Source organism: Xenopus tropicalis, chromosome 3 (assembly GCF_000004195.4).
Source record: "Xenopus tropicalis strain Nigerian chromosome 3, UCB_Xtro_10.0, whole genome shotgun sequence".
Classification (NCBI taxonomy): Eukaryota; Metazoa; Chordata; class Amphibia; order Anura; family Pipidae; genus Xenopus; species Xenopus tropicalis.
The window spans coordinates 116,661,064-116,669,274 of NC_030679.2; positions in this window are offsets into that span (position 1 = coordinate 116,661,064).

Below are 8,211 nucleotides of genomic sequence, written 5' to 3' on the forward strand. Positions count from 1 at the left end.
AGGAAACTAGCTGGTGCGGCTGAAAGTTTTATTTTTGACTGTATGACCCTCAACCAGCACCGAAAGGCTGTAGAGGTCCCCTTTAAATGCTTTGATATAACAGAAAAAGCTGGAGGCCCCCTATTTGATTTTCTAAATCTCACCCTCTGGGTACAAAGTAGGGATGAGAACATTCTAATTACATATTATGTACAGCAGCGAGAGAATCTAGATTTTAAAGTCCATCCTACGTGCCACTTTTTCTAGCAGCATGGATTACTGTAGTTTAGTAACCTTCAAAAACATTTTCTGATTTCTATAGCTGCTACATTAGCAGAGTCTAATAGTCTAGACCATCATAAAACTGGTGGCGGTTTAAAACAAATGTCACTGAAGGGAACAGGGCCCCCAAACCGCTAGAAGAGTGAAAGAACAGCTGAATAAATCTAGCTTTTCTGAATCAAGCCATGCATTTCTCATGCTTATTGTGTAGAATAAGATACCACGTCTCTTTTAAAACTGGTGGTGGAAGATTTCAAATAATCAAGTGCCAGCTGCTTTTCTCACTCACTTTTTGGGGCCTCCCTAGAACGTGTCTGCCATCTCATGTTGGACTCTACGTTGCCAAGGTTACCATTTCTGGAAAGCCCATACTTCTAATCTGGACAGCTGCTGGGCCCGTCCTTGCAGGAACAAAACACATGGGAGGCTTTAGGGACTGCTGAAACAAAATGCTAAAACCAACTGTGAGAACAATACTCTTTCAGGTTGCGCCACTCATTCTCAGAGCTGCATATGCAGGATTACATTTACAGATCTGATATTTTAGAACTGTAATAATTTAAAAAAATATATTTTTTTTCCCTAGAAGAAAGAAATACCCTAAGTGAGAAATACCCCTTAGGGAGAGAAGCCTTGCTGTCATCTAGGTTCATCTTAAGTTACTTGTCAGACAAAGGGTATGGGACTTGTTATATAGAATGCTTGGGACCTGGGGTTTTCTGGAGAGAGAATCATTCTGTAATTTGGATCTCCATACCTAAAACCATCATTTATACATTCATTAAATCCAATAGAATTGTAATTATTTCTTAATTGGGAACAAGTACAAGGTACTGTTTTATTATTACAGAGAAAACAAGAATTATTTCCTTAAAATGGTGTCTATGGGAGATGGCCTTCTGAGCTTTTTGGATCCTGTACCTGTATAACAATAATCCTCATAAAGAGGATCCAGCACAGCAAAGGTACAATAGACTTTCTCTAGTCTCATCAAATGTCAACTGTACTGCTTAGGCATGTTACACAGGTATGGGATCCGTTATATGGAAGCCCATTATACAGAAAGCTCCGAATTATGATTCCCATAGAGACTGTAGTCTGTAGTCATAAAACAAAACCTTGTACGTTATCCTAAAATATAATTAATCTTTATTGGAGGGAAACAATCCTATTGGGTTTATTAAATGTTTAAGCAGACTTAAAGCACGGAGATCCAAATTACATAAATACCACTTATGTGGAAAAACACAGAAATTTTTTTTTGGGGGTGGGGAACGCCTCTTTGCTCTAATACAAACACCTCAAAGCCCAGATAGAAGGTAAATTAGGGTGAGATTTGGGGTAAAATTCTATTTGCTGTCCAAAAAATGTTTTGGATCTAAGCTAAGGATACCCTGACAGCTGGAAGGCTGGATCTCCAAGGGGGGGGGGGGGGGGATCTTCAACTGAAATAGTCAGGTAACCACTGGGTTAGAATTACAGTATCAAGGTACAGTAGTCAATATAGATAATTAAACAACAAGCAAAGCCACTCAAATATTTGCACCCAAGCTACTAAAAGTGGCATTCAGTCAGTATGGTAGCTGCAACCTAACAACTGCTGGAAGCCAAAAGGCTACATGCCCCTGATGTATATGGTTAAATTACATAAGCACTAACCCTTATAACATATATATAAATGGTGCTTAGTGTTCTCACTTCTGTCACGACTCACTTGTCTATAATAAAAACTATTGTTCCCTTGGTAATTTGCCCATGCTATGTTAACTGGGCGCTAATCCCTTGTCTGCCTGTGAACAAGGTATGTTGATTGGTACTACTCAGTAAGAGTGATCTAAGCTCTGGTAATCACCATGGGTCCCTCCCCAATGGCAGGTATTAGAGAAACCATTAAAAAGGAAATATAGGTTTTTGGGCAAATGGCTACAACGTGTGTCAATCATCCTCCACCTTTATGGCCACTACTCAGTACAAACCATGTGCTATAGTTCTGATTCACAATGGGAAGCACCACACACTGAGCTGTGCTTGGAGCTACAGAAGTGAATAAAACAGATGCTTTAGGTAATTCCCCAGATAAGCTGCTGCTATACATCAATGCTATTATCTCAGCACTACTTTCCATAATTCCAAGAAATACTTGTGGGTTTTAGATTACACGTTATTGCAGTATTCATGTCATTATCATAGTACAGACCTGGGAATGGTCCTTGGGTAGCACTGGATATCCAACAGGAACAAACAAAAGAAAAAAGAGACACCGATGGGAACAGTGGAAGTGTGTGTATAGCCTGCCACTGACACCCACATGTATTCTACTTTTGCTAATACAGGGATGGGACCCATTATCCAGAATGCTCAGGATTTTCCTCATAAGGGGGTCTATCTGCACTTAGGACCTCTATACATTAAGTTAGTATTATCCAACTTCTATGGTACCAAGGGTTGGAATTTTTCTGACCTACGTGGTGGAGGGCCAATAATAGAAGCTGATAGTGGAAGCCAATTTTTACCACTCCCCTTTTAAACCACACCCACTTTAAAGCACACCCATATTAACACAAACATTTTTCAGACCCTATTCGTATGTGGTAATGGCGGTAGCACACCAAAAAGACAAATAGTTGGTATTCACTACAGGGATATTACCCATCACTCATATGTGAAAAAAGTTAATTAGGTCATATTAAGCCACACCCATAAATCCATATTGAAATCAATGATTACTCAGCAAGTCCAGTTGCTCTAGATTTATTTATACTAGATATACCATAAACTGGATGAATGAAAACCTTCATAGGGGGGCTTACAGGTGTGAACAATACAGCCTGAATATGAGGTAATGAAGGGGGCCAGTAAATCTTAGTGCTGATACCATTTAAACTTATACAAATGTAAGCAGTCACTGCAGCCAGACAGGAGGGGCAGCACAGAGGTGCCAGTTGGGCAGCCCTGCCTTAAGTCTACTAAAAAAAACATTTAAACATTAATTAAACCCAAAAGTATTTTTCCAATAAAAATTAAATATATCTTAGTTGGGACTAAGTACAAGGTACTGAGTTTTTTGGATAAGGGATATCCGGATAAAGGATCTTATACCTGTACATCAATACCATGTCACGTCACTAGAGTCCCACTAACAGAAGGCCACTTGCTGATCTCGGGAAATGTTGTTACCAGGCTAACTAATTACCCCTATTGCAACCTGAAAGCCATGCCAGGTTTAATCTGGCCTTATTGGCAATATATCACTGCCTGTTTATACAGTAGGTGCCTGGTCTCTGGATGCGCTTACTTGATATGACTTAATAGCAGCCATGGTGATGTCGAGGGAATGGAGATGGCTGCTAAGGCAAGAGACAACTTGTTGTTACACAAGAGGTCACTCACTCTAGCACAGGCAAAAGGGGCCATTCTAAACCCCAGGGGCACAAGTACACTTCAGTTAGTGCTCATTCTGCTCTGCACTGAGCGCCGGATAAAAAAATCCTACCACTCCATACCTTGTGCAGCTAACTAACGCAGTCAGCACTGTATCACTAATGGGAGGCCCAGGACTATGAGCTCCACCTGCGGGTATTTGCATTTACCCAAACGCAGCTTGCAAAGTTAAAAAAAAAACAAAGAAAAAGGGCCGATTACTGCCTTTTTTTTGCTCTTTGTATGCTGCAAAATGTTACAGGGTAACCCTTTTGAAATAAAAAAATAACAAAAGTGGTATAAAGGTGATACCTTTTTGGCTAAGTTAACCATAGCAAGCTTTCAGAACATTTGTCCCTTTTTCAAGCTGATTACCTTGAAAAGGGAACTAAAATGTTCTGAAAGCTTGCTATGATTATCTTAGTTAGCCAATAAAGGTATCACCTTTATACCACTTTTGTTATTTTTTTTATTTAAAAAGGGTTACCCTGTAAACATTTTGACTGGTTAGCACGGTACATCACCTTTTCCTATGCTGCAAAACAAATGAGGCCTAATATCAGCCTATGTTTGCACTTTGCAAGCTGTGTTTGGGACTGCACAATGAGCTGCAGGCCTCTGTGCTCTGTACATTTACCAGTGTACCCTGCATTAGGCGGGGAAAGTGAGGAGCAAAGGGTCCCTGTAGATATAAGGGGAAAAAAGAACATGCAGCAGCAGTCTAGAACGGGATGTAGTTATACATTTTTGGCAATAGTCACGTTAATAGGTACCATCCTATAATTTGGTCTCCAACAAAGTTATAACTAGCATGAATTCTGTTACTGAAAGCAGTGTTTGTACCACGGCCGGAAATAGGGGTAAGCAGAAGAGGCACCTGCCTAGGGAGCAACGGTGGGGGGCACCAGGCAAGTAGCTCTTTTTTTTTTTACCTACCTCTAGTTCCGGACCCTTTCCCCCCACTGCAGTGGCCCCGGCAACCCCGCCGCTCTGTGTGCGCGTACCTCGTGTTTGATCTTCAATCAAGAACAGGTAAAAACTTTTCTCCCTTCACCCTGAAAAATAAAACATTTTCACATGACAGTATACCTTTAATGATTTTTTCAAAGTAGAATTAAAAGAGAGAGTGATATAACAGTCGGCGAAGTTTCCTCTCAAAGCGACTTTGGCAAATCGTGGCGCCGCGTATGCCATCCCACCGGTGATTTACATTCTATCTTGTGGGATGGCATTGCGGGGAGATTAGTCGCCCTGACAAGGTTTGATACGGCGCGACTAATCTCCCTGTGTGTCACGGCCCTAAGGGAAAGGGACACTAAACCAAGCATCAGGTAACTGGAACGTTAACAAAGTCAATGCACTGGTAAAATTATGGTTTTTGAGTTTTGTTTTTATAGAACATTCCATCATCTCAGTACTGACTGTTGTATCACTCTCTTTTTTAATACTTTAAAAAAAATCATTAAAGGAATACTGTCGTAAAATGTTTTATTTTTCAAAACACATCACAGAATCCTGCTTTGAAATCAGATTTCCAAAAGCACAAAGTTTTTTTTTTTACATTTCATTTTGAAATTTCCAATGGGGCTAGCCATATTCTTCATTTCCCAGGGTGCCACTGCCATGTGACCTAAGCTCTGATAAACTTCAGTCACACTTTACTGCTGAGCTGCAAGTTGGAGCAGCCAACCAGCAGAACAATATTATACCAATATTACAACTAAAAAAAAGCAAACATTTGTTGGTTCAAGAATAATATTTTAAATGTCAGAGTGAATTATTTGCTATGTAAACTGTGCAATTTAGAAACAAAAAGTACACCATAAAAATCATGACAGCATCCCTTTAACTTGCCATAACCCTCTCATCTAAATCTGAAAGAGTGCAAATTGTATTCTACTGTTTTGCCAAGTTTCTACTCTATAGCTTGCACTAACCCTTTAACCTATCACAAGCATTGAAATGTTTTCTTAGCTGGTGATTGGGTGTTGTGGGTGTTTTCAGCATATTTTCTTTCTTTGAAAGTTACACAACCTGTAAGAGGATTGTTTCCCCAGTGTTAGAATTGTGTTTCAGCAGGAAGACTTCTATCTGTTTTGTTAGTAAAAGTGACCAGCCCTGCAGCTGCCCAGATTGTAAGTATAGGCAGGCTGGACTCCATGCCAAAAAAACAGTTACCTTGCCAACAGACTCCAAGGAAAAAATAGCAAACAAGTTCCAGGAAAGCCCCAGAAAGTGAGTGAAAAAAGCAGCTGCCACTTGATTATCTGAAATCTCCCGTGAAGTATTCTGAAAGAAGAGTTTGCTTATTTATATTGAACATTTATCAAAATGTTCATTCACACGAGGTTTCCCACATTGTTCTTGCCCTTTTCTTCTTGTCTAGGAGCTTGTTTACTTCCTTAACGCTTTGGGTCGTAAACCATAGTTTATTTATAATCATAACACAATGACTTCATCAGAAATACCCCGGGCTAGTGCAGTTTTTAGGACTGGCCTGGGGGTAAGCAATCACTGGGGATGCCTATCATGTTGCCCCCATACCCAGTGGTTAAATCTTTAAGTGTGATGACACACAAGGAGATCATTTGCCCCGCCATTAATTTCCTCTAGTGGTGTCAATAATCTCCTCGAAAGCTTTACTACCAGTGCGAATGGAAATCTCTGGTAGAAATACACGTGTCACTCCTGTAGTGGTGGCAGCTAATCGCTCTAATCTCTGAATGCTTTCCTACTGGCAACTTCAGGTGACTTGGGAAAGCTGAGGCAATGTATATGTTTTCCTACCTGCGATTTACATTGTTGCCGGTAGGAAAGCATTCAGAAAAGATAAACTGCCACCACTATAGGATATTAATTGTGGGGCAACTAATCTCCTCATTTGTCATCACCCTCATTCTTCTTTAAGAAGAGATGAACACTGAAGGGAACAGTCTCTGTCCAACCAAAACACAACTGGCTAAGTTACATGTCCCAACAAGACAAACAAGTGCAACTCTGTGCAAGCCAACAAATCTACTGTGGTAACACAAAAGGACCATGGTGTCTGCTTTGTAGATTCTAAATTCCCAGTTGCCATTTGATCTTAAATATGGTGCAGAGAGCAAAAGGAACCACCACAAAGGGTTTATGTGTGATGTGGTATATACAATACCCAAAGACCTCAGCGCTCTCTATTGGAATAGTTGAAGATCAGGTAATGAATCTTCTACAGTGACGATATATATATATACCGTTCTACAGCTCCTTCTTAAAAGAACCCCTTTGACTGGGTCTCGGAAACTCGTACAGATGTATTTAGTAGGAGCGCATGTAGACCATGTGAAAGGTTAGTGTTTATTTTATTTTCACATGGTTTACATGCGCTCCTACTAAATACATCTACACCACAAAGGGTTGATGTCCATTACACAATGTTGCTGGGAAATTCAAAAAACGTTTTCTGCAGAGGACACCTTTAACAATAATTACTTACTACAGAGGCAGTGTAGCAATTCAGCTTTCATTTAGCCAATGCTCCAATCCCCTCAAATCCTTCTCAAGTCTGTTAATGAGAAAACATGCAAGGCATTGTGAGAGCCTTGGCTGGAGGAGAGCCAACTACTGATGTTTCAATGGTACCAGGGCAAGTGGCGGAAGTTATAATAAGAGGCATACAAATGCTACTTTAAATAACAACCACATTTACAATGAATCATGTATATTGGGAAATTGTTTAGAATGAAGTTTCTAAATACTTTTTTCCTTTATTATTTGGATGGGCATTCCCTTCTGTCTCAATTAGCCCCATGAAAAAGCATTAAATTTAAAGCATTAGAGATAAGTATACCCTTATGTCTAAATCTATGCTATGACACCATGGCATACAGGTAAAACAGGTATATTAGAACACAACAGTAATGCTGATGTTACAAGCAAACTGGCTTGGGACAAATGCCTGTGGTGACTGCCCATAAACCTACTCCAAACATGGCAATGCCTGCTTAACATAGCTGTGGATTTCCAGCACAAGATATACTTTAAAGGACATGTAAAGCCTACATTTGCCAACAATGTATATCAGTTAGGCATGTCTCCCCCACCCAAATGGCATTATTTGTACTGCATGTATCCCCTCCACTTGCCAGCACCATCACATTTTCCTAAAGCAAATAGCAGCTTTCGCCTGGTGGCCATTTTTCCTTTGATAAATAATCACATACATTTAAATCTGCAAACGACATACACACACAAAAACTCTTATTCAGAATACATTTCATCTAGGCAGAACTGTTTCTGATAAAAGTTCTGCTTTGTTTAAGCTGAGCTCAGGAGAGGAGGTTAGGAGAAAAAAATGAAGCAGACAGCTAGAGCTGAGTTTCTATGGAACCAGCAATGCCATCTCTTGACTCGCTGCTTGTTTGAGGGGGGGGTGGGTTTAGTTATCTGAGCTTAGAACTACTGAGCATGCCCACAAGCCAGGAATACAGGAGGCGAAGGAAATCTAAGTGATTAAGGGGATGTTGAAGCATTACTATTAACCTCTGGACA